Genomic DNA, 27,194 nt, shown 5'->3' with positions numbered 1-27,194 from the left:
ACCAGTTTGTGTCCTGCATCAGGAACGCCCTGTGGCAATACAGGAAGCTCCTGTTGTACAGACGCACTGAGATCAAGGAAACAGAGTGTGTTGAAGTGTTTCTGAGTGAACTCCAGTCCTACTACTGGAAAGTGGTGGGAGAGGACAGAGAGGATGCAGCCAACTCCACCTGGAAAAGAGACACTTGGCCCTGGCTGTTCAAAACCTCCCCAAGAAGGGAAGTGGACAGGGAGAAAGAAGAGGACAGCAATGCAACTGGACCTGGAGACAGCGAGAAGGACAACAACAGGATCAGCAGCAGCAGAAGTGACAGCGACAGCAACAAGGACTATGAATGCACTGAGACTGTAAATCCAGGTGGGACTTGGACTAAGGAAATGTGATTGGAACAGGTGCACAGGTTTCTTAGTGCGGTTTGAGGTGTGTAATGGAAAGTTTATGACAGGGAGTGTGTGTGTATATATATTCCCCCCAAAAGGTTGTAATATATACAAGTAGGTACAGAAATGCTGTTTAAAAGTATGTTTATGGAGTACCTGGGCTAAAACTTGAGAAGTTTCAGAAGAGGTAAAATGTAAAAGTTCTGTATGAACTAAGTCTATGGGTACCTGCGGTGATTGCCCTACGTGCAAGTTAATGCAGGTATGTTTATTTCTAGGTCAGTTTTTCAAATTTGCTTCTCACTTCTTTGTGTTCAGGATCTGACAGTAAAAAGGGGGCTGTAGAGGAAAAAGTTGGGAGGGCAAGGGGGCTATCTGGCCCCCAGATTTATTTTTCCTGATGTAGCAGTGGGAGGGGGACATATTCAAAACAAACCTCCTATGTCCTACATTCTGTACATGGAAAAGTGTAACAACTATAAATTTTCCATATATAGAATCTTTTTTTTTTTGGGGGGGGGGGGGGGGGCTTTGAATCAAGGTCATCTTGTATTAGAGTAAATACAGTAGGTAGTAAGTTAGTAACTTCCTAAGAAAAGGAAGTTTTTTTCACACAGCATGTAATTAAAGTGTGAAACTCATTGCCACCAGATGTTGTGGAAGCTGACAGTCTAGCTAGATTAAAAAAGGGATTCTTGGAGGAAAGGGGCATCAGTAACTATGAACACAGGTTAGGGATACAGCTTCTGAATTAGAAATTTCTACACCTTAAATGCTAGAGGCTGCAAATGGGAGAACAGTGGGGGGGAAAAAGCTTGTCATACTCAGTTCATTCTTCCTTTCAGCATCCACTCTCTGCCCCTGTGGACACAGGATACTGAGCAAGATGAACATGGTCTGACCCAGTCAATGGCCATTCTTATGTTCTTATTAATTAGTCTAAGAATCACAGCAATCTTGAGGCAAACTACTTGTAGTGGCAGGTAAGTATTTTAAGTTTTATATACAAACCTAGCCATCTGCACCTTTGAAAGTTTGTCCCAGAATTTAATTTTGTGGGCAAATTCCTGGGCATAATCTTTAGCACTGAAACTCTCAGTGCTTTATAAAAGGAATAAGCATCCTAGCTCTATGCTACAGATGGAGAAGGTAAGCCATAGAGAAGCAGAGTTTAGGAATAGAGTTGGGTCTCCTGAGGCTAACCTAATGCATTATCCTTTAGGCTTTCTGGAAGTGGAAAGATGAGTTGGTTTGGGATCTGGCAATGTGGACGTCCATCACCGTGTAGAGAAATAGGTGGGCATATTATGAAATGTTAAGGGATGTGCACACTTTAGCCCCTGCAAACCTTTCAGGCGAATCATCTGGCACTGTTCCATTACCTTTTTGCTTCCATTAAAGTAGGGAGTTGGAGCGCACAACTCCATTGTGGGCCACAGCCCTGCATGTGAGGTAGGAGTAGTATGCACTAAAGCACAGCATCTGAGCATAAATTTATAGGCAAGGATGCTAGTCACAAGGTCCAATGTTATGAAGGCCAGTAGTAGCAGGACAGAGCACTTAACAGTGCTAGGGAGCTGTGGGCCATTAATGTTTTGGCTTGCTTAGCACATAGAAAGCATCTTTTCCCTTGTTAGTAGCATATTGAAGAATCAGCTACAGATCATCTTTTTGTAAATCTTCCAACCGGGGAGACTCCTACATCCACTAGACAACTACTGTCAGGCCATGAGGCTCACAGTGCAGCATTGTTTTCCCACCTTGAGAACAATTGCACGCTCTGGAAGCAGAATACCCAGTGGCCCCATAACCTGAGGATGTCATTAGTGCTGTTCATTCTTTTCCTGCTCTTCTGCAAAAGAGTCCAATCAGCAATAACTCTCTGAACATGGGATTGGGAGCGGAGAGGGCTCCAGTACAGGAATAAACAATGACTAATTAGGAAATCTGGACAATCTTGCATCAGAGCCCCCATTACTCACTGAGCTTTGATTTTTATTCATTTTTTAAAGCAAGGTTTTGGCTCTAAGCAATCTTTCTTTTCCTCCCTTCTCACCTCCCTCCACCTACCACCCTGCATTGCTGCAAGTGAAATCTGCTTTATTGTCAGCGTCTTAAATCTGTATCCTTCATTAGTTTATCTACTAGTTAGATTAGGGAAGTGGGTTCTGTTGTAATTTGCCACTGACTCACTGTATGAAAATGGGGGAGCGGTATTTTCCTTTGCCATATGGGCGGCTGAGGCTTAATTTATGAAAGTTGGGAATGTGAATGATGATATATATGCATAGTATGTAGGGATAGAATAATATCTCAAAGTAGAACAACCCCTTGCAACTTCTACTCTATTTTAGAAGTTGTCAAAGCCCAACCAGATCAGCTGTACATAGGTAACTACACCTTGCATGTGTGCAGGCTCACATAATATTTAAAGAGAGACTCTCTTACCCTGTATGCTACAATAATAAATTGCTCTAAATATTATTTTTTGATGGGAGACTATAGTGGGAGCCTAGAGGGACATTTTCCCTTGATTGTCCTCTTCCATTACTCCCACAGACTGCATGCTGTAGCATTAAACACTGAGTGGCAAAGGTCCCCAAAGTGCAGTTTCCAGGCTGGTTCAATACAAGGCTATAGCAGCTGCTGAAATAAAACAGACATCAACCATTATTAAAAGTGGGGATAGAAAGAGCTGCCAATAGCTAAAATGGCTGGTTGAGCTCTGTGTTATACACATGTGTCCCAATTTTGGAGACTGCCTTGCTGCTATTTTTTTCCTGACAAAGGAATAACTGCTATATTTTTTTTCTGGGAAGGGAATTGATAATGCCAACCTGGAAGAAACAAGAATGAAGCTCCCGTGCTGTAGCGAGCCCGTGGACAAACCTTTTCATGCTGCCTTCTCTTTACATCATAGTAGGAGTGAAATTACATGTTACACTGCAACCATACTAAATCTGTGGTATGTTCAGCCATGTTCAAGTGAGAACATTTACATATTAAGGGTTATCCTGTACAGCTTTGGCTTGCCACTAGAGTGCTGGTGAGCAGGGATGTGGCTGCGAGCCAGGACAACTGGTTAAGGGTGAGGGGGGACTGGGAGCAATGCCTCCTGGGATGCTGGAGAACTGCAAATTTCTCATTACTTAAGCCATTCCATCTAAATCAGTTGACTTCCTGGGCAACTGGCTGGGAACTGGCGATTGATTCAATTGATAAGGTTAAACCTGAAGCATATATTTAATCCTGCCAGTGTAAATAACCTTACTATACAGAGCTAAATGGACCTACTAGTGAGGGTAGTCAGGGAAGGGGACTGCCAAATTGCCTTGAATGATTATATAGGAGTCCAATAAAGTATACTGCCAAAGATGCTACTCTGAATGATACAGCAATGAGATAAATAGCAAGAGTATTGGAGCAGGTAAACCTTTTGAATTATCCAGGTATTTTGCTAATTATTAATATAAAATTACCAGTCAAAATCTTTGAAGCTCTAATATTTTTCACTTTTTTTTTCCAGCTAAACATGACTTTCTTTTAACCAATTCACATTAAGGCCATATCTGGCAGCCCCTATTCACAAGAATAATTTTTACTTCTTGTATAGCTCCATGGATTTCTCTTGTGAATGAGGGTTGCTGTATCAGCACTTCACACTTCTAAAACTTCTAAAGCAAACCTATTTATGAACAATGCCTAAAGTGTCACAAACACTGGAAGAAGAGGTTGATATGTTATATTTTATATATAAAGAAACTGAACCATAGAGAAGGGAAGCAGATCTGTGCAAACATCCAGCTCTATACATTCCACTAAGTTTTATGACCTCTCATAAACATTAACATATTATGAACTTGAATAAGTCCCCTTGTTATAGGGTAGGTGGAAAATGGGGAGGAGGGTTTGTTTCAAAGTTTTCATCACAAAACACAGGACAGCTATCCCAGTGGTCATGGCACTGAACTCTGTCTCCATTAACAGAGGCCTTTCTCAGCCTCTCCACTTGGAACTACTGCACTTCCATATGAATTAAATATTCACTGGAATAGAACAATTGTGCCCAACCTTTTTGTCCTTTGGGTTGGAGGGATGGTGCCCCGTCTGTCCACAGGCTGGATTCAGCTAGTGGACCCAATCTGGTGCAGAGGGATCCAGTTGTGTGGCAATGGCCTGGACCCAATCTGGCTGCGTGGGGAGGGTGTGGAGTAGGGAGGCAGCCCAGGCCTATACCATTGTGTGGGGCTTGGAAATTTGGCAGCCAGGTGGGGTTGGCAATGTTAAATGCCAGCATTCCCCTGCTGTCAAATTTCTGACCCAGGAGGAACCCTGTGGGTCAGATACCATTGCTCCAATGACCAGATTTGGCCCATGGGCTGAGGTCAAGCACCCCTGAAATAGGAAGTTAAATTTGGGTCACCTTACAGTCCAGGTCCATTCCTTAACCACTGGGCTAGAGCATTAGTCAGTCTTTCCCTCAATTTCTCTTGCTGGAACTCTTCTACTTTTTCTAATCAAATGTTTATTGATCCAGAGAAAGAGAGAGAGAGAGAGAGAGATTGCTCTCCTCCTTGAAGCAGAACTGTGTTGTTGACCTGAGTGGGACATAATCCACCTATTAAATGGCAGTTTAGGAGCAGATATTTTTCTTAAATTGGCTGACCTTTTTTGCTTGATTGAAAAATATGCTCTTCAAAAAGCTTTGCAAAAAGATTTTCAATTACTTTTTGTAAACCTTATAAATGAAAATATTTCTATTTTTGTTGAACAGTATCAATGATCATCAGAGTGGTTTTCCACTCTTTTGCCAAAGCTAGTATTTCATATAAAAGAAAAGAAAAACTTTGTAAAAGAAAAAATACTTTTTAAAATCAGAAATCATATGATAAATGGGTTTGTTTCAAATCCTGTGAAATGAAAATGAGGATTATGAGAAAGTTCAGTTATTGTTATAAACTTTGTTAATGTTTTAGATTAGTTTGATTGGATTTTGCTTTTATCTGATATATTAATGGACTCACAACAAAGATTCAACCTTGCTTCCGGAGGAGGGGAAAGGGTGGTGGGAGAAGAACCCTTTATGATATTTGTATTTTTTCAGTGCTGGGCCATTACTGCACCATGCTGGACTGTTGGCACAATTTAGAGCAGTCCTAGGCCTCCAAACTGGCTGATTCAGCACCTAGGGATACGGAAACCTTATCTTTACCCTCACTTTGGTAGCGGTGGACTTGAAGAAAAGCAGAGGCATGTTGGATCCATCGGAGGGGAGAGTCCAGTGGTATATTGTCACATGGAGATGAGGAAAATGGGAGGAAGCAGAAGTAAGGAAGTGATACTTCTGAGGAAATATGGGACCTGGGGAAGCGAGTGACACTGAGAAGGTACAGCTTGGTGCCAAGAGCACCAGGGGCATCTACTATCAATATGAGTGACATGTGCACATGTAAAAATTAAGCCCTTTAACCCTGCTGTTCCCAGAGGAAATGTTTCAGTAGCAGGCGCTGTTGGTTGGAAGATGCTGTGGTTTAGGTTTTGGGGGCTTGTTCACTGAGTCTTCCTAAGGAGGTGTGAAGTATTTAGTGACAGGCTTTCTAAGGAGGACATGTTTGAGTTGATATCAGCTGTGGAAGGTCTCATAGCTGGATTCTTGGGGGATGGGAAGGGAGGTGAGGCAGGAGGGCAGGAGTCTTTAAAAACCTTCCCTAGGACTTGGAACTACTAATATAGAAAATGACACATGGATGCTCATCAGTGAGGGCAAGACCTTTATGTCAATGTTCATTTACAGAACAAATGTTCAGTGGTATCCTCCATGGGGTTGTAAATATCCCCATTGTACTAACGCAGGAAGAGCTATAAGTCTCTAGATGGTTTTAATAGGAAAGCTAGAGTAGCATAAACAGAGCAAACCTATCCCTTCCCCATCAACAGTCAAGCCTGAAGCCCCCAAATATCAAGTAACAGCATTATAAAGGCAAGTAGCATATATCTTACAGCATTTATTCTTACAGAGCTTCTCATACTTGTCCTGTGTACTAGCAAGGAAGGACTTTTCTGTGCAGAAATACACACATCTCAGAACTGTGGTGGCATGATGTATGGTTGTGTTTTTTCTAAAGGGGCTATCGAATGTACATAAGCCCCAGAGGAGCAACTCTACCTGACCTGCTTCACATATATGAGAGTGCACTAAATTCTTTTCTGATTTACTTTCAATATATTATTCATCTGCCTGATGAATTGATGATATGCTGTAGAGAGTTCAACCAGCATGTGGTTCCTGGTAAACAAGAGACAAAACTGGGACTTGAGTTGTGTGGAATTATGCTTGTGTGCAGTTATACTTGTTTCCATATATCAAGACAATAAATAATCATTTATTATCTTTTGCAGGCAACTTCTTCCACCACTCTAGCGTGGTAAACACCCAAGGGTAATTTCCCTACCATGAATCACTGGATGACCTATAGTGCAGTATTTCTTACCCTTAAAGGCAAACATATATTCCTCAGTGAATAACTGATCATATTTGCTACACTTTTTTTTGTTCTTGTTCATGGGCTGATGGTGAATTTCTGGGATTTATCCATTGTTCTGAAGAGGTGTTTGTGAACTTTGCCCATGAGCTACTCAGAAAAAAAATGATGTATAGTTCATGGTGAACACTGTATAGATGTACACTTCACAGCTTTCACTCTATCATATAGTGACTTGTTCTGTGGTTTTATCTCTCTTCCTCAAGTGGATGAATTATACACAATATAGAAATAGGACAATGAAGATATTCCACTGAAAGCTGATTTTCTGATGCATCAAATTCATGATTTTTGTCTTGCTATTCCTGCACAACTGTGCTTTTTTACCCAAATGCCTTTTCTTTTGTGTCACTTCTGTCTCCTCTCCTCTGATAATGATGCCAGCCTCAAGTGCCCGCTTGTCTGCTTCTTCCAGACTTTTCTATTTTTCTTAGCTGTCCTCTGTGGTTGGTTGCCATTTCCAAGCTGGTCTACTAAGACATTGCCTGATACACACCTGTTCTTCCCACAGTTGTGTCCCTTTCCTACAGTTCTTATGCCTGATCTTAAACCTATGGACAGATTGCTAGATACAGTTCTTCATTTCCTTGGTTTAGAACTTTCATTCTAGTGCTATGGGACTATTGAACCCTCAAGTTTGGGGAAGGAAAACAGTTCCCATAAGCAAAGTTCCAAGAGGAGTATTTCTAAATGAAAGCAGGTTTGGGCTACAGCATGGGGACGCCTGTGAGCTTCCACTTCATGAATGGTAAATCAGTAGTAGCTCCCTCTAATAGCTTTATTGAGGTTTTTCCAATAGGAATTCAAAAGGAGTTCACTTACATTCAGCATCGTTATAATTGGATAGTGGGAAGCAGCTGTCCTTGGAATGGGTTTATCCTGTTATGCAGAAGGCAGGGTAGATGTCCCCCTTATAGATTATGTAAACCCAAAATGTATAGCATACACTTTTCTAAATAGAGGTCTCACTTCATCTGATACATCTTATGAAAGCTTATGTTATATATCTTGGGTTTAGTCAGTCTATAAGATGCAACTCTATTCTGCCTTCTGCTTAATTGGATATACCCATTCTGAGAATAATTGCTGCTCATTGTCCAGTTATAATAATGCTGAGTATAAGCACATTTTTATGAATGCATCTGATGAAGTAAGCCCTGTGCTTACAAAAGCTTATACTTTTCTCTGATTTAGTCTATACGGTATACACATGCTCTACCTTCTGCCTGACTTCAGACTAAAACAGCTAACTACATCTCTTTAGCTTGTTTTGGCATTGATAAAATCTGCTGTGTTAGTCAATAGATTTCCTCCTTTGTTATATTACAGGAGAGTGTAAAATCAACATGAAGCATCCCACGAGAAAGATGGGACTGTGTTGTTTATATAGTGACTTATCCCAGAACACTTGAGAAATGCCATCCCTTAGTATGTAAAAGAGTTAAGCACCATTTTCCTACAGGTAACCAACTCCCATTGCCTTACTTGGGACAAGTGAGGAATTATAAGTGGGAGGAAGGGAAGTATCCATGTGAAGTAAGTGAAAGTGGGGTTTTCTAGTGTTTTAGATGTTGGGATCATTTACTGCAAGGAAACAGTAGTTTAAACATAGTCTCAGTTCAGTCTTACCAGCTGTGGTGCACATAGAGCTCCAGAGAGATCAGGGATTGAAGTACTAAAAGGAAGCAGAGAGGAGACATAGACTGAGGGTGGGTATAGATGGGAATGGATAGCTGGATAGGCCTAAACTCATGGTGGACAGGCACTGATCAAAGGTCTGACAGTGGAGCAAATCATTTATGCTGCAGGTGGCTGCGCCTTTCTCTTGAAGCTTGACCCCCACTGTGGACTTACTGAAAGAGTCTCTTCCCCTCCTGGGGCACTTCCCAACATGACTTGATGGAAAAAAATTAAGGTAGAATACCATCTTACAGCAAGCAAGAAAAAAGATCTCCAGATCAGGATGTACTTGTAGGTGTTATCAGTCCACTAAGGCCTCTAGTGTGGCCTTGCTGGGCCTATAATGGGGGCTCCTCCTCCCCTACACCCCCAACCACAGGCCTCCATACGCTTGGACATTGTAGTTAGTCCCACTGTTAAAGCGCTACAGTTGGGAGTCAGCTACAGTCTCTCTTCAGACTACTACTGGGAATCTCTACAAGTCCATTCAATGCAAAAATAATGAAATATGGGCAGGTGACCTGCCCCTCACCCTCTGTGAGCCTCTGTCTCTGAGTCTGCTCTCTCTTCACTATTTATGGCATCTCTTTAAGGTTTCCTCCAGATGCTCCTAGCCTATCAGCACTGGCTTCCATTCTCCCACAACAGTTTGTCTCTCCTGAGTCAAACAGAACCACCTGGATTAGGCTGGGATCATGTACTCCTTGTTCCGGGGCCTGGTTCCTCATAGCCTTCCATTCCCTGCCCCCACAATTCCAGACAGGGTCTCTTTCTCCCAAGGGCCCTGTTTCCATGGAGGACCCTTTTGTGTGGTGGACCAGGCTGAAACAGGTCAGAGTGGGTCCAGAAGCAACCCCTCAACTCTTCCAAGATCTACTGAGATACTTGGCACCCAAATCCGTGAGAGGTTGGTAAGTAAACTGTCCTTACTTAGGCCTTCTTTTCCACCCTAGGATCTTCCTGTCATGTTGCCTTGGGGCCAGCATGATTGCTGTCTGCTTTTGGTTACTGCCACTGTGTCCTGATGCCAGGATGGTGGTTGGGCTTTAGGGAACCACGGGAACAGGGACAAGTGGGAAATTCCCCCCTACTGACCTACACTGCAAATTATTTAAAATCAGTCCAGATTTGGGTGGTCTTGGGTGATAACCGGATGTGTCATTGTCCACCTGTGCCCCTACCCCTGCAGGGTGCTGATGTGTGCATGGAGACTACAGGGACCTAGTCAACTAATCATATAATGGAACTCATAGGGGCCTGACTGCTGCAATCGCATATGTGTTTCTGCTTCTCCCTCAGAGAGAGAGAAGGTGGGAGGAGGAAAGGGGTGTTCAGCCATGCTAATCCAGAGTGTGTACCTGGACAGCTGGTATTTCTCATAGTGCCTTCATTTTAAAGCTATCCATCACGCTCAGGGGATAACAGCCAGGGCCTGAATTGCAGAACTGGCACCTTGGGAAGTGTTCAACTGTGAAACCTGACTTGGCAGCACAGCTTTGCCATGTGAAAAACTGCTTCTACTCTCTTTTTTTCCAAAAAAAAAAAAAAAAGAGGTGCGTGGTGAGGGGGGTGGGAGGGGGAGTGCAGAATGGAATCAACTCCCAGGCATTCATTGGGATCCTACCTTCACTATCTTTGGTAAGAGAAAAGAAGGCAAAGTGATTAGAGTGAAGAGGCATTGTTCCAGGGGTAATGTTCAGGGGCCTTTGTACACGCCACAAAATTGGCCTTTAATGTGGATTAAATGCCCTTTTGTATTGCTTTAATGGCATTGCTGTTTGCACATTCGGCAGCATATTCTGCTTTAATGGCGTTGCTGTTTGCATGCTTGGTAGCGTATTCTGCTTTAAATGACTTTGGTACATAGCAAGATAAAACACCTCTGAGGTGTTTTAGTTTGCTACATAACAATGTGCTCAGGGCTTGGCAGGCCCTGTGCAGCTCAGGGGCTGTGGGACCTGGCTGCAGCCTGTGCAGGCAGGCTCCACTGAAGGAAAAAAAAAAGTGGTGAGCCTGATCTTTTTCTATTTTTTTTCTCCCCAGAGCCTGCCTGCCTGCCTGAGCTGTGTGGGGGCCTGGTGCTTCCCTATGCAGCTACGGGGGGAAGGGGGGCAGTACTTCCCTCTGTGGCTGCAGTGCTCTCTAGGGCCACCCAGACTGGGTGCCAGTGGATGGATGCCACGTGGGGGACCCCGAGCAGCTCAGGAACTGCTCAGCTCACCAGCAGCTCCCCCCAACCTCACCCCCTGCCACTGAAGAGGCAGGTAAGGATTGGGCCACCACCCTTATGTACACACCATGGGGGTTTAGTTTGGTTTAATTCTTCCTAAATTGAGGTGGTGTTTTTAAAAACCCACCATTTCAATTTAGGGAGAGCTAAACTGAATTAAACCCCCGTGGTGTGTACAAGCAGCCCAGGTTGTCAGGTACTGAGCCTGATCAGTCTTGACAACTGCCTTTTAATGCTGCTTTGAACTTCACAGTCCTGTTTCTGTGGGCATCTTCTGTAGGAAGAATCAGTGAAAAAAAGCTAACTGCTGGGTCTGGGCTGCAAACTTTGGGATGAGGTTTTGAAACCTTGTAGTTTCAGGGAAAACAGAGCTCTTCTGATTGGAGATGGGGTTTCGATCAGGTATTGGCAACCATACAATCCAATCTCAGCATTCAGAATGTCTGGAGATAGGGCTCAGGACTGAGCTACCACTCAGGTGAGATTTACTTTTGTCAATAGTACCTGGACTCAAATAGAAATGCAAAATAGTTAGTTCAATATATGTTCAGTGATGACTCCGTGAATTCCTTCCTGGGTCTACCTCTGCTTCCATTTGCCTCAGTTTACTAGCCTGTAAAAGGGATTACAACTCTTATTACCTGGATTTGTTGTCAAGATTAATTAATGTGTAATGTGTTTTTAGCTCCTTGGAAGAAGAATGATGTAAAGGTAAAGCAATATTCCTTCTCGGAGGAGGCTACACTTCAATAATAGAGGAAGTAACCCCTAAAATATAAATAAAAATACTATTCTGCAAAGCATTTGGGATCCTTCTGAATTCAAGTCGATAAGCAAATGCAATATATTATTACTTCCCATTACCAATCCCTCTGAGCCATTCGGTCCACCATAAATGGTGATTCTCATTTAATCTGAATTCAGCCTTCAAGTTTTCTGTAAGTCCATAGATAAATAAAGCAGCAGCTATAGTTGATCATTTATTTATAAATCTATTTACAATCTATGTTTTGCATATTAATCAGAACTTCTCTATGTGGCAATTTCTTATTAAGAACCTTTTTGTGTGTGACTTCTCTTGCCCCTAGATAATATGCAAAGAATTAGATTAGAAATAGTTTTATAAATAAATGATGATAAACTCCTGCTTTATTTATATATTCAAGGAGAGGTGCCACTCTTCAACGCTAAATTTCCTTCTTTTGGACTGGCATGTTGTAAACTTTACTGGTTCTGGCATTCTGAATGCTCCTTTAAAATGTATGCTCTTGCTTTATATGGAAAAATACCAAGAACCACCTTAGGTGAGACACCCTGAGGCCTGACCCAAGGCTACCGTTGTCATAAGGAGCTGAGGAGTTCAAGGTTCTCACAGTACACACTAAAAATAAAAGGGGAGAAGTTTTATAGATTCAAGAAACATCTTGTGAAGTTCTGTACTATACAGAGTGAGTCAGTTTACTGTCAAGAGGTGTAAGGGGATAAGTTAGAATAGACCTGTAACTAAGAGGGGATGATCAGAGCAGCAGTTCTGGGTGCTGACTTTGTACCCTGGGGAGGGAGGGGGCAGGCAAAAATAGGACCTGTTGGCAGACCACTGCTGCCACTGCTACTTGCACTGCCACCTAGGGTCCAGCACTGCTCAGTTATATCTCTGTGTTAGGAGTAAGGATAGAGAAAGTTGTTCCGAAAACCTGAGAAACATTTGCACCCTCACCTATACAGAGACCTGAATGCAAGCCCTTTCATGGATATGGTTGAGTCTGATTCAGAATTCCAAGTTGAAGGGTATTCCAGGGTCTGATTTGCATCTTAGGGAGACAGGCTTGAGCTGTGCAGTTTGAGTCTACAGGTGAATATCTCCAGAGTTTGGTGAATATCCCCAGAGTTCGGGGTGATTAGGTCTGGATTGGTGGCCAGAACCAATAGGTCTTGTGAAAAACGTCTATAAGCTCTCCTGTTCCAGCAAAACTCTTGAGTACTGGTTCACATTTAGGTTTCCTTGATCATTTTGTCTTAGTATTCTGTTTCCAGCCAGAGGTCGAGGTTGATATTCATCTGTTTGACTGCTGCATTGTCTTTATTGGTAAGGCTTAATCCTCCCTCTAAATTCAAATGTTACCCTTTCCCATCATACATTTGACTTAATGTGCTACAGTCCCACAGCTGCACTTGGAGGATTAGCTGTCACAGTCAGCAGCCTTTCCAGCCTGATCTAGGACTTACGATCCTGGTTTCAAACTAGTAAATATGTATCAGAGTTTTTTAATTTCACCAGTATAACTACCTCTGTGTGATAGAGCCGCTGCCATGCTGAGTTGATGTCTGTTGGTTTTGTGGTGTTTGACAATGAGTGACACTGAGCCAGCGATATTGGACATGAAGGCTACTCTGATTTTCAATGACCCATGGTAAATTTTAGCAGATCTCCAGGTTCTGGTCTTTTCCTTTGCTGATGAGCAAGCTACCATGAGTCACTTCATATTTACTTTGGGGTAACAGGGTGCATATGGATAGCTCTGATGGAGCAGCTGTTGTGCTATAAATCTCCACCCTTATTTATTTCTTGGTTACTTGCTTGAATTCCCAAACCCTAATGTTTCCACTGATACGCGCAAGTAGCCAGAGTATATCTTGAATGAGTGACAGGTTGGTTGTGCATAGATCAATGCTTCTCAAACATTTTAAACTCAAGGTACCCCTTGTTAGATCCAAAGCATCCCTTATAAAATGCCAGCTCTTTGCTTTCACTCATTTAAATAGTTTTGAATCGTTGGAGTTGGTAATGCTGCAAAATTACACAGTGTACGCCTGGCATCATTTCACCTATCAAACACAACCACTTCTGGGATGGGATACAGCCTGCACAATAATTAAAGCTGACATATAACCATAAATATTTCCATGAATAGTCACTTGCTGTTTCCGTGAATTTGCTTTCTCAGTGTCTGCGCTCGTTTTGTGTTCACATGGATCGAGTCTGCAGGAAAGACTTGTTAGATTTCCAAGTGCGTGTGTATGTAAATTGTAAGTGTATACTGTAAATGTATAGTTAAGAATTTTTATACTGACACTGTTGACGCAATTATCCAGTCAAGAATGAAACAATAGTATGTAATTTGATGAGTCGCACCTAACGTGGAGTAGCAGAGATGCATTCTCAATCAATCTAAAGTTTAAGTGCGCAAAAGCAATAATGGAAAAATTCTGAACAACAGTTGCAGGCTAAGAAATTTGTTGTGAATTATTTGTTCGGCCCTAATTAGAACAGTGCCAGCAATACTGAACTTTAATTAAAATGTGGGCTGTTTTAGAACAGCAATGAGCTATAGCAGGCTGGGCCTCCCAGTCATTAGTGCACGGTTCCTCTGGCTCATGGCACTTGGCTTGCAGCCTTACCCCATGCTACATGTAGCATTACAATATTAGCCCAAGGATGCAAATACTATGTAGGACACACAGGATTGGCCCAGAAATACATGCCCTGCTGTGTTTTATCTTGCCTAATGAATACAGTTCTCTTCAATAACTTCATTGCCCTCTGTGTGTTCCAGGATCCTTAATTACTTTCCGCTTGGCAGCCAGGCGTCTTTTCTTTAACCATTACCAGATTCACAAACCATCACTGTTCACGAACAGAATATGATAATAATTAAGCTACAAACAAGACACGTGAAACTGAAGACAAAGGAGCTGACTCTCTCACCTTCCCCTTCCGTTCCCACTCACCAAATTCAGAACTGGAAGCTTTCCTCTGCTTCTGTGTTATGTGAGAAATGGGTTAGCTTCTTAGATGTGCCAGTTCTGGCTCAGGGTACCAGGGAACGGGGGAGGGCCTGATCTTTGCGACTAGATTTATGCCTGGTACAAGCCTGAGGCTATTACAACTTGTGGTGGTGGATACCACTTTTCAAAGAGTGCATTGTGCTCTGGCCCTGGCTTTAATACACCCCATACACCAGATGATCCAGCAGCTAGCTCTACATTGGCTTAGGAAATCTATATCGTTGCCCTGGAGTGACTTTTCAGCAAAAACTGCATGTTGGATTTTGGCAAAGGGACTTCAGGAGGGGCCAAGGATCTGGAGCATAGGGTTTTGGAAGCCTCTGATAACCATGCTTTATGATTTCTGTATGTAGCCTTCCTGGTGAAATAAAACAGGGCACTCTTTCTATCTTTCATTAGTCCCTTCTTAGAGCTAATTTTTAACAGATTCTTTCAAGAGCTAGTTGGAAGCACTTATCTTATTCAGAAAGTTGTGTTCCACAATGCTGATCAGAACTTAGCGCTTAGACAACGAATGAAGCAGATCTTTATAAGACTACTAGGCTCTGGTAATTGCCGAACATCCTCTGGTACCATAAATAAAATGAATGAAGAAAATAGTAAACTGACTGAATGAATGGAGTGGTTAAAAGTCCTGTTGGAAATGTGGAGTACAACAGGAGAAGGTTTAAATAGTGCTTTGTTCTGTATCTGGAAGAATGGGAACCAACCAAAAGTAAGAAAGGGAGCTTTATTTTTTACAATGGCTTGTTCTGAAGCAAGTTAATGTTTTAAGTCTTAATAGTTTTCAGTTAATTCAGGCTGGGGAAGCTAATTATGAAACTGCAATACAGGAAGTTAAAGAGTACTGAGTTCCACATAAAAATGGAGCAAACATATAAAAGATGTGTTTTATCAGAGGATACAGAAAGAAGGTAAAAACAAAGAAGACTGCATGGCTGACTGAGAGTGAAAGAGCCAATCTTGTAACTTTGGGTGCAGACAAAAGTTATGTTTTTCATGTAATTGGCCCCCTGAAAGCACTGTGTTGCTGTGCTGTGACACGTTCATGGCTGCAGAGCACTTTTAAAGTGGCCGATACACAAAAAACTAACTCTCATCAAATGAGGCATCAGATGAAGGTGCTCTACTTTAGAGTGCCTTAGGGAACTTGTGTTCCTTAGGTTAATTTATCGTGTGTTCAGGGTTGTCAGCAGGAAGGGAGCGGGGAGAAGGGAGGAGGAAGCCGCGCGTGCAGGCCTTCCCTTCCAGCCTCCTCGAAGAGGATTTCTGGAATACAGCATGTGTTGGAGTCCTCGGAGCCTGAAGAGACGCCTGCTTTCAGCCCAGCTCCACCTGGCTTGGTCTTGTCGGGAGCCAGGGGCTGGTGGCTGCTTCTCACTGTGCGCATGTCACTCCTGTGGGACTAGGTGACGTTTCTGCATCCTGGGCAGTCCCAAAGGAGTGACTGATTCTTTATTAGGCTGATTGACATTTTCAAGCCACAAAAAAATGCATGTTGCATTTGCTATGTGAGTGACAGTTTGGGGTGGTTGTGATTATACGTGAATGAGATGCATTTCTTGGTTCAAATCTTCATTAGTTGCATCTAATATTTCTTGAACAGGGCCAGAGCAAGTAAACACCTAGTTAAGGTACAGTCAAGGTGGGCAGGTGCCAAATGTTTGGATTCTTTTAGCAGACCGGGGCACTGAATAGTGTTCTACTTCTGGGTAGTATTTCCTTTATGGTGAAACTGTTAATTCAGATCACATCTAGGACTGTTTTGAAGCAAAGAAGTATGGTACCACAAGTGTCAGTTTTGGTTACCATGTGTTATGATGGCACAGGAGGGCTGCGTTGATCGATTACTTGAAAAATAGCGTTTATCATTTATTCCTTGATCATTATTCCTGTTCTCTCTTCCTGAACTTCAGGTGAAGACTAAACCACTGTTGATATTTGAATCGTGCTGCTTAGCCATCCCGGTCCAGTAGTTCAAACTTCCACGTGCTTTAGCCACTGCCCTATCTGTCCTCCTAACCTTTCTTCCATTGCTTCCCCCTCCTCAGAAGTTAACAATGTCTTTGGCTTGGAGAAGACAGATAAAGCTCATTGCCCTCGTTCATATACTTCTCAGAAATATACTGCAGCCTTTTTGGAGCACACACACTTATGTCCTGGTGACTGCCTCAGAGATAATCTAACTTCAGACATGATGTAAAGAACAAGAACAGACAATGGCTGGAAATAAGCTGAAGGAGGGCAAAGTGTTGTTCACATACTAAGACCATGTGGTTACTCAAGGCTGGTATGTACAAATCTTGATGGTTCTTTTCAACTTTTTATATTGTGTAGGCTGCATCACTTCTTCAGTGAACAGTCAGGATTTACTGGAGTGCTTCATTTGAAAATCTACCTTTCTACCTATAACAGATCCTGGGCCCAGAGGGAGACACTGACTGGACTGTCAAATCCATCTCTTTATTTTAAAGTAAAACAAGAAGCCTTTCCAAGCATGCTTTGGAAACCGGATTCTGGGCTGCTTCTGGGACTGGCATAAATTTGACCTTCCTGCAGCTGCTATAATTTGCGGCAACCTTACACAACTACCTAGTGGCCCCTAATTAGTTACCTAACACTCCTTTCATATTAACGAGAAGCAAATCATGACAAAACTTGGCTGGAGGCATAAAGATGAAATCCTGGAAGATTTTTGGTTTAAACAAATAATAGCCATGACCCTAGTTCTAGAAGTTTGTAGTGGTTACTATCTGTCATCGTTTGGCGGTCGTTACCTTGCAGATATCTGAGATTGCTGCAGCTTCTGTCCATATGTAAGAACGATACTTCACTGCTACAGTAGAGGTCAGTCTACTGCTGACCTTAAATGATTGGTTTACTATTGGAACTATTGTCACGATGTACACATGACGAAAATTTCCCTTTGTGTGGTTTAATGATGTCACATGCTACATGTACATGAGTTTTAGGGGTTTTAAATGAGTTTGCAGCATTGAAAACTAAACTACATCTGGATGTAGTTTAGTTTGCAACTTAGAACATTGCAGCCGTTAGCCAGCTCACCCCCTGGCCGTGGAAGAGGCATGCAGCCTCCACAGAAAAAAAAGGATTGGGCCCCTTGTCACTTCTGCCTTGAGCAGGCTTCTGCAGCTGGCAGTATGCCTGGGGCTGCCCAGGAATGGGCTGGTTTGCCCCTTGGGCAGAGCTGGGAGGCAGAAGGAGGGCGACTGGGTGTGCTGGTGGCTGGAGAAGGTGGTGGGGATTGTGCATGGGGTGTGGGGCCACCTGGGTGGGCTGGTAGCTTCCCCGAGCCTGCCCAGACTTCCAGTGCCCTGTGCACTGTCCCCACTGCTGTCTCGGGCTGCCAGCACACCCAGCCACCCTTCTTCCACCTCCCCACAATACCCCAGGGGAAGCCAGCCCATTCCTGGGCAGCCCCAGGCATCCTGCTGGCTGCAGGAGCCTGCTGATGGCAAAAGTGGTGAGGGGCCTGATCCTTTTTCTCTGCAGAGCCTGCTCACCTCTCCTGTGGCTAGGGGGTGAGCTGACAGATCTAAGGAACAGATTAATGAGCCCCCCGGCTGTGGGAGAGGCAGGCAGACTCCACAAAAAAAAAAAAAAAAAGGGATCTGGCTCCTTGTCACTTCTGCCTTCAGCAGGCGTCTGCAGCTGCCAGGCAATAACATATACAGTGACAGAAAAATAAAAGTCACTGTTTCAATTAAAAATTCACCATTTCAATTTAAGGGACATAGAATGCAACCCTAAGGACTAAAACCTCATCACATGTACAAGCAACCGTAAGAGGCTGTAGGCCTGAGCCCAAATGGTGTGCTATCTCATGGTAATTACTGAACTTTTAGTAGAGAAGACTATTTGGAAACAACTATTGTGGAGTGGAAACACACAGCTCTGCTTACCTATATCTTTCCTTCCAGTCTGTGCTGCATTACCCAGAACATATTTTAATACGAAAACATAAACATACTACAGTTTATAAACCCAGGCTAAAATGAGAACAAGCCTAAATTAAATGGGTTTGAAATGTAAGAGATATTTAGCACTGGGACAGGCATTTAAATGAAATTCTCAAGCAGGTTCTCTGTGCCTCTTCAGTTTGCTTTCTGACTCTGGAATGATCATTAGAAACAGTCAGAAGGCATTTGAACATCTCTGTGATGATGATTTTTTTTTTTTTTTTTTTTTAAGTGAGCCATGTGTCATTGGTTTGCAGTTCCTGCTAGGGCTTGAGATATTACTTGTTTTTATTCAGGTATTCTTAATAAAATGATAATAAGTGACATCTAAGGTTTAAATATATTAAAAAGATTATTTCAGAATTGATGATCTACTTTGATATGTATTCTGGATTGATCATGAATTGCACATTATGAAGTATTTTGATGGCTACTGTTTTTGAAAATGAATTTTTAAGAACAAAAAGTCAACAAATGATGAAAGAAATGCTTATGGTGAGAAGGAATACTATCTGCTCCTCAGAAAAAAAGACATAAGAGTAAGAGTTCCTAATTATTACTTTAGTCAAGGTATTTTAGCTTTTCTGTGCCTTAGTTTTCCAGTTTGGAAAGAGGATAATGACAACCTATTTCCAGAAGCTTACTTAGATAAACATTGTAAACAATTTCTGGGGTGATTCTCAGAGGAAATGGGGCATGTGTGCAAAACAGTGTTGCATTTTTTAAAAATATGTCAAGTCTGCATAGATTTGTTTCTTTTTTGGTTCTTCTGGGCATTGGTCTTAATTGTAAGTTTTCTGGTTTTAAAATTTGACTGAAAATTAGTTTTTCTATGTTTTTCTAATTAAATCATTAGTACTGCAAATTTCTGAATTTCTCACACAATTGTATAGTTAAGTCATTGCATGTACAAACACACAGAACTTCTTTAGGACAAAAAAAAGTGCTTATGCTCATCCCTTTATGCCAGACTTAAGACTTACACAAGTATATAAATTCATCCCTTTAATCAAAATGTTTCCTTATAATTTCACCTTTGTGATTTCTGCCTGTCTGAGCTAAACAATAAGGGGGAGAATGTGACATTTATATAGAACGTAGATAATAGGGCTGTGCGAAGCTTCGGTCCCTGATTCTATTCAGCAGAGATTCGGCCCAATTCAGTGGCTGAGTCTCCGAATCCCAATCGAATCAGAGAACCCTTTAATTTCTCCGAATCAAATCGGTACCCTCCAAATCGATCTGGAGACATTCAGAAAGACTCAGCGATTCGGACATAGACTTAGCTATAAATGTTTTTTCTACGTACCTCAAGGTACCAGGGGGCTCATGAATGCTGAGATGCTGGGGTGCATGGATCATCCCATAGGAGTGTGGGGGGCTCCCCAGCATGCTCAGCAGGACAAGCACTTCCAGTCCATTTCTGGGTCTGCCGGGGAGCGTCCCCCTCCTCCCCCCCCCGGCTTGGCGACTAGTGCCTCCTGGGTCTTGGGAGGCACCTGGGTTCCCCCCTACAGCTGCCTGCAGAGCCAGGGTGGCGCAGTGGACCCAGAAGTGGACCGGAAGTTATTTCCAGTCCACTTCTAGGTTCATCATCATCCACCCTAACAGTGCAGTGTTCACAAGCTGTGCTGGTACCTTGAGGTATGTAGAAAAAACATTTAAAGACTTAAGGGCTTTGGTTTTGCATCCTATTTGGAAGATCACCTCTCGGACAGAGATGTGACGTGCTTGAATTGATGATGCTTACAGGTGTGCATTTTCATAAAGATTAGAGCACTTGAGATTCTTGTACCAGCAGTGAAAAGAAAAGCAATAGAACAAGCTGCCTGCTGTTTACTGCCAACAACTCCTGATTACTTCAGCTAATTTCAGGGCCTGGAAACATTGTTGACAATGTGATTTCTGAAACAGAGGAAGTGTTATCTGCTGGTGCAATCTGTACGGTGTCTGTGTCAGGAATCTCATTGCTGTCTCTTTGCTCCCCTTGCAGGAACTTTCACTGATCCATCATCATCTCCCAGAACTAATTACCTCAAAGCAACAACACACACTTTTAAAAATGTGTTTGTTTGTTTTCGAGTAAAACACTTAGGCGATTTGCAGCACCTTTCAGGTTGCCTGAGCAGTTGCTTTATTGGGTCTACTGGAGCCCTTGGTTTAACTCTGTATGTGCTGCAAGCATCATCCAAGTATTTTGTGCTCTGTCCCATGTCCACATGAAGTTTGATTGCAAACAGTTTTTGAGAGAAATACTACACAATAAACCCTGGTTCCTACTAGTGAGAGGAGTTTCATTGGCTTTAGTTTGGTCTGCTAGTACCTACAGTAGCAATGGCTTTTCTGCTGTAATACATGCTGAACAAAAATCTTGCATCTCAATTGCCTGTGACTTGACAGCACACAGAATGTGAATGTGAGTCCTGTGGCTTGGGCCACATAGAGATGAAATTATGTTCGTATCTTAAATAAGAAGTGTATGTATTTTTTGTGTTGCTGTAATAAATGCCTCTTGCTGATGTTAAGAGTTAAGTTGAGATGATATGATCAGCACTCTCTGGGGCACCAAATCAGTTTATTCCAAATTGATACTGTCTTTTCAAAAGTGAATCTCTCTTCTTACCTCTGTATCTGGAAAGAAAAACTCCTGAATGTTTTTTGATGTAGCTCTGTCTTTTTGCTGATGGTAGCCAGACTAAGCAATAACTGAAGGGTCTGAGTTGCACCCTTTACCACTGCAGAATGTGGCTAGTGAGACTAATGTTTTTCTGGTAAAAGCTTTGGATTCAGATAAAAGAGACCTGTTAACTCTAAATCCTACCACCCACAGCTTCGCTGGCTCATGGGTAACTCTTTCAATGCTGGCCCACGTCAGAAGAATCTCTCAGCTTGGAGACTCTGAGAACTTGGTATTGTAAAAATATAGTTATTTTAGCTTCCTCTAGTTTTGTTCCCATTCAGGTAAATTTAAATGCTTCAGGTAAATTGGGTTTGCACTAATCCAGTGGTTTACTTTAACTTCTGATGAATGGGTTTTTCTGAGAGATGGAGTTAGCTGTGTTGGTCTGAAGTTAATTAGAAGGCAGATTAGAAGGGTAGATTTGCACCTTATTAACTAACCAGGGTAGATCATAGCATAAATTTTCATGAGCTGAAGTTTATCAGTGCTGTGAAAGGAAGTGCAACAGACAGTGTATAAGAAAAAGAGAGTGGGCTTTTCTTCCCGTCTCATGGCAAATCTCTCAAATATGCGTAAAAAACCAAACGTTTAGTGTTTCTGGTGATGGTCCTTGGTGAATATTTAGACTAGAATCAGGGAGTTGAAATGATGTTACAAAGCTGCTTTTATTGCCCCTTCCCCACATTAGCAGTGATGCATGGGTTTAACCTACAGCTGAGGCCAAGTCTTTCCATTTCTTTTCAGATGTTTTTCTTTAAATGTTCACTGCATATTCTGTTTCTGCAGGGTGGTTTATATTATGCTTCCAGCCTGTCCCCCTTGAATCTCACTGCCAAGGTGTCAGCCAAGAGAGCCCCTCTGAATATAAAATCGGGCCTAAGAACAGTAGATCAGACTTTCCTTAATCTTCGTCTGCCTGTACTGATACCCTACTCAGTTCTTAAATATTCTCATACTATTGCAGGTTTTTTCCTTACTTTTGGTGGCCAAAAGTGAGAAGACAAATGTAGAAAGGCTGTTTTTCAGGTAACAGCTCTGGATTTTGATGAAGAAGATCTGTGTTCATTGCCTGGCTCTGCCATAGACTTTCTGTATCCTTGCATGAGACACATACTCAGTAAACCTTAGTTCTTTGCCCATAAATTGGGGGTGATGATACTTCCTATTCTGTCTGCTTTGTCTATGCACATTAAAACCTCTGAGAGCATGGAGTATCTCTTACCACATGTTTGTACAGGGTTTAACACTGTGGCATCTTAAGTATGCATGGGGACCCTGAGCATTACCATAATACAAAGAAGGAGCTTTATTTAAAACTGGTTCTGTAATACAACATGCTGTCTCTGGTGCAAAAAGGATGTCTTCAACCTACTTCCCCAGAACTACTAATATCAGTAGCTCCAGTAGATACCCCCTGCTGACTATGGAATAGCTAAAAAGAATACCTCATGGGGGGAGAAAAAGTACCCAGAGTAGCAATTTCCCTCTCATTAGATCATGGTGTATCTTTTAAGAACCACTCACTTGGAATCAGAGCAGCTGTGCACAGCATGTATCTACCCTATTTGCTGAGCTGCTTTTTAAAATTAAGTGATGCAGTAGATTCTTTACTTTTTTCCCTACCTCTTCACTCCAAGCCTCAGTTCTGACCATCAGGGTAATTCCCCTAATGAAGGAAGAGTTGGCCCAGGCCTCTCTTTGTGTAGAAGGCTCTGTACCTGGCTACCTGCTGTTTGGAGACCCAGCCTCTATGTGGAGTGTCCCCCTTTGTGACTGGCCATATTGGCTATCCTCTGCCTCTCCTTGTCCCAGTGACTTAAATGAGGGTTTCACTCCGGGCTGAAATTCAGTTTTTCCTTCAGTCTGTAAGGCACAAAGGAGGCAGCATTGCTAACTATTTCTTGGTTTACCCAAGATGTGACAATGACCACACAAACATATAAGCCGTCACATTTCTGGCTGCACATAGTCCATCTGGGAGGTCCAGCTCTTGGATCAAAATAAAACTATTAACTTTTTACATGTTAATACCTCTATGTTCTTCATTAGTGATGCAGTCTGTTTTCACTTACAATGGAGTCTTGGGGTTAAGTCATTACTAAAGGACACCATATGATTTATAATGAAAATAAGTGCCAGATTACAGCCTTGCCCACTTCAGTTCAGTCCTTTCCTTGTTGAGATGAAAAGTTAACCCTATCCAAAGAATATTTCTATTGCTACTTTTGACTCAAGTTCACTTAAATACTCAGGACTATTAACTATTAATAAAAACACTTATGTGGGGTGGAAACTAAGGCACACAGCATAGGAATATCTATTACTTTTATCTACAAAGAATGTGTAGGTCCAAGCTACTTGGGAAAATCTTCTGCATTTGATATGTGGTCTATTCTAGGGTCTATTGTTTTCAATGGTCCAGATACTCTGAAGGCCTTAAAAGTTAAGATATGGAGATGCATTTTGGTACTAGAAAGGGAGAAGTTATTTAACAAAGATCAAACAAAAACATGGGTGAAGAATTAAGTATAGTAAAATTTGCAAAATAGAATAAATATAGAATTTTGCTTGGCTAACTTGTAATTAACTGGTCTTTCTGACATCCTAAACCTCTCTTCAAAGGTATTCAACTTCATGGCTGACCAAGGAGAAACTGGAGGGATAATACTGTAGAAGATCTGTAAAACTACTCGTATAAAATACTAGCAAAATGTAAAATATAGTAAAGGCAAATTGTGATGGTGGGCAACAGCCTCTTGGGAATGTGGGGCAAGGGAGTGTAGCATAGTGTCCTGGAGTGAGTGGATTTTGCCCTGCTCCTCTTTCCTTGGACATTCTCACTCATTCTCCCACCCTCTTTGCCTTCTTCCTTTCCCCGCCTTCTCTTTTCCCTTCTTCTCCCCTTTCTCTCCATTCTACTATAATGATTTCATTTTCTCCCCAGCTGGTCACCTTCCCTCCCTCTTTGGGATTTTTGCCATGTATTCTGTCTCAGGTGAAACTCCCCCTTCCTTCGCCCTGTCTCCCTGCAGCGTAGCACCTGAGTTACCATCCATCCACCCTGTACTTGAAAGCTACCCTTGATATCAAGTGACTATTCTATGTAAGAACAAATCTTCATATTATCTTATGAAAGGAATCTGCTGGCAGGCTTTTGTCTTTTTTTTTTTAATGGACCACTTAGAAAATAAGTGGCACTTTTAGTGTCCATTAACTCTCGCTTAACTAATGCTAAATTGCATTTGAGCACCTATGGACACACTTGTGAGAGCCATGTTAATACTAGATGAATTCATTAGGAGCAGGGCTATTACTTCCAAAGCTAAATGAATTCATAATGATGGGAAATCTGAAATAAAGTGTTACCAAAAAATAATCGGTAGCACATTAAGCTTCCATTAAGTGCAGCAGAACAGCACTCAAATGTCTGCAAATACAAACAAAACCCCGGTGAAAAGAGGTGGCACAAGGGAATTTCTACACAGGACTTGTGTTCTCACTAGGGAAGACAAAAGGTATAAGCTGTGCAATCTTCCTTCCGTAGGATCTTTACCAAGGGGAAATAGAAGGATTACTATAGCTGCTCCCTGATTGAAGGCTTTTTTTATTCTGGATTCTGGTGTTTTAAATTAGACTGTAGGTTCCCTTTGAATTGTAGGAGTGCACTCCCTCTCCAACTATTATGAATATTATTATTACTCCATTATTATGATTATTATGATTATTGCTGTTAATAATAGAAGCGGTGGGGGGAGGCATGGATGGAGGATGCAGGCCTCTGTCCCCGCCTGCACCCCCACATCATTCTTGATGGGCAATTTGCTAGTAATAATAATAATTAGTAGTGGTAGTCCTACTAGTACTAGTAATAATGATAATTGTGGTGGTGGTGATGATCATCATCATGCTGTTGCAAGAAGCTGTCATCAGTCCTGAGTAGATGTCTAAATACTGTTCACTAACCTCAGTAGTGTCTGTCCTGTGATATTAATAAGTGGCCTTGCCCCTGGGGTAGTGACCAGAGTAACTGCCTGATTTCTGAGGTTAATGACCAGGGCAGACCTTTGCCATGTGAGAACCCTAGGGCAAGCTTTGTTGCAATTTTACTCCATTCTTTGCCATGTTGGTAGTGTGGTTGTGGTTGCTTAGCATCCAAATTGCTGGCTCTTAAGATGCCATTTGCTCAAATTTGCAGTTAAAAAAATGGTCTTACCCTGAGTCACCAGTTGCAGAAATACAGATGTCTAAATGGCCAACTGTCCTGTTCAGTACTGTGTTGCATGTAGGGTTAAAAGCACTTCTGGACTGGAAGTAGGTGCTCTAAATACCGTGGAGATCAGGAGCCTAAAGGCAGTATAGTTGAGAGCAAAAGGGAGATAGAATATCAAAGAAAATTCAGGGCCTTTTCACACCTTCATTTGCAACAGCTGCAAATCGTGGGAAGGTTGAAAGTTAGTACCTGTTACCTTGGTGTCACACATTCATGTGCAACAGTTGCAAATTATTGGGTTGTGGTGACCTACTGAAGCTTGGACATGTTGAGGGGATAATCCTTGCCTGGAAGTGAAAAACGGTGCAGTGCTAAGAGGGTAGTTAACACAGACTAAACCGTCAGAACCTGTGGCTGCTTGACTTTTAACTGCACTGAGTAAATGTTAAGTTGAACTTGTTGCAGGGGTGTAGGTTGTAGCTGTGTTGGTCTAAGGACATAGGCAGACAAGGTTCTTTGGGTGAATCTGATGTCTTTTATTAGACCAACTTCAATAGTTGGAAAATAATTTTTAAGCAAGCTTTCGGGTTCAAAAACCCTTCATCGGGCTTTCAGTAGTTGGTGTGCGCTTTTCCTGGATGGAATGAAAAGTAAAGAAGACAGAGGCTGGGCTGGTCTGCATACAGGATAGGCAGTCAGTGAAGATGTAGATTGAACCCGAATGCTTGCTTAAAAATTGTTTTCCATTGGGCAGCAATGCCTGGCCTCAGAGCATGTCCTCAATGCCAAAAAATGGGTGTATTTTTAACTTGAGTTTAAAATAGCAGTGAAGACAATGCACCTCCAGGAGTTAGCTTTGGGGAGCCGCTCAAATTTCTAATCAAGGAAGTGCCAGATTATAGTATTGCCCACATCAGTTCAGTCTTTTATTGTTTAAAATTGAAAATTTAACTCTATTCAAAGATCTGAAAAGTGGTCTTTTTAAGGTCTGTTGTTTTCAGTAGCCTAGGCAAAACCCAAGTTGCCTTGTCTTCACTGATATTTCAGTTCTTGATAGCCAACATATGCTAAGAACATTTTTCCAAAGTATTATTGAGCTTTACCCTGTAGGGGTTTTTTTTCCAGGGATCTACATCATTTAACATTTCCTCTTTGTTTCTCCTGTGATTTATTTATTTTTATTTGTTTTTTTTAGTTCACACAGTATCAAGTCTGTGTTAAAATGGGGCCAACCTTTATGAAGCAAGAACGAGGGTGAGAGAAGAATGATATTCCCTTTCCCCCTACCTCCTCCACAGCTTACTCCATATGTCCTTGTAGGAGTTCCACATATTTCTGGGGGAGGAGGGCTGGTTAGCTTGCCCAGAATCACTCTAGAGCTCATAGCAATGTGTGGTGGGTCATAGCCAGCGTCATACTTGCTTATGCCCAGAGGCAGGCCCCGTGAGGAGCATGGACTGCACTTTTCTTAGCAGATGTCAGGAGTGTCAGTCATGTGAGTTCTCTGCTGACCTTTGCCCCATGCAGTCAGGATACCTCCCAGCACCACGGCACTTCTTGCAACCTTAGTACTGCATCTTGAGACAAAAACTAGAGCATAGCCCTCTGTTGCAGATTTTTTATTTGCTATCAGACCTTTCATTGACCTTGATCTGCTGCTGTTCTTTGAGGTTTTTTTTTTTTTTTTTTTTTGTTGCTCATTTTCT

At 42.2% G+C, this 27,194-nt stretch overlaps 1 long non-coding RNA gene across 1 annotated transcript in view; it reads left to right on the top strand.

Moving 5' to 3' along the window:
• Positions 1 to 1,271: 1,271 nt before the first annotated feature.
• The window catches only part of LOC109313333, a 47,630-nt gene continuing 21,707 nt past the window's right edge, over positions 1,272 to 27,194 (top strand). The window contains exon 1 of the long non-coding RNA XR_002102021.1: positions 1,272 to 1,363. This is a non-coding gene — a long non-coding RNA (uncharacterized LOC109313333). The remainder of the gene's footprint in view (positions 1,364 to 27,194) is intronic.

Source organism: Crocodylus porosus, unplaced genomic scaffold (genome assembly GCF_001723895.1).
Source record: "Crocodylus porosus isolate Cpor-Errol unplaced genomic scaffold, CroPor_comp1, whole genome shotgun sequence".
NCBI lineage: Eukaryota > Metazoa > Chordata > Crocodylia > Crocodylidae > Crocodylus > Crocodylus porosus.
Note: the sequence above shows the minus strand (reverse complement) of the source record. Positions and strands in the feature narration are given on the sequence as shown.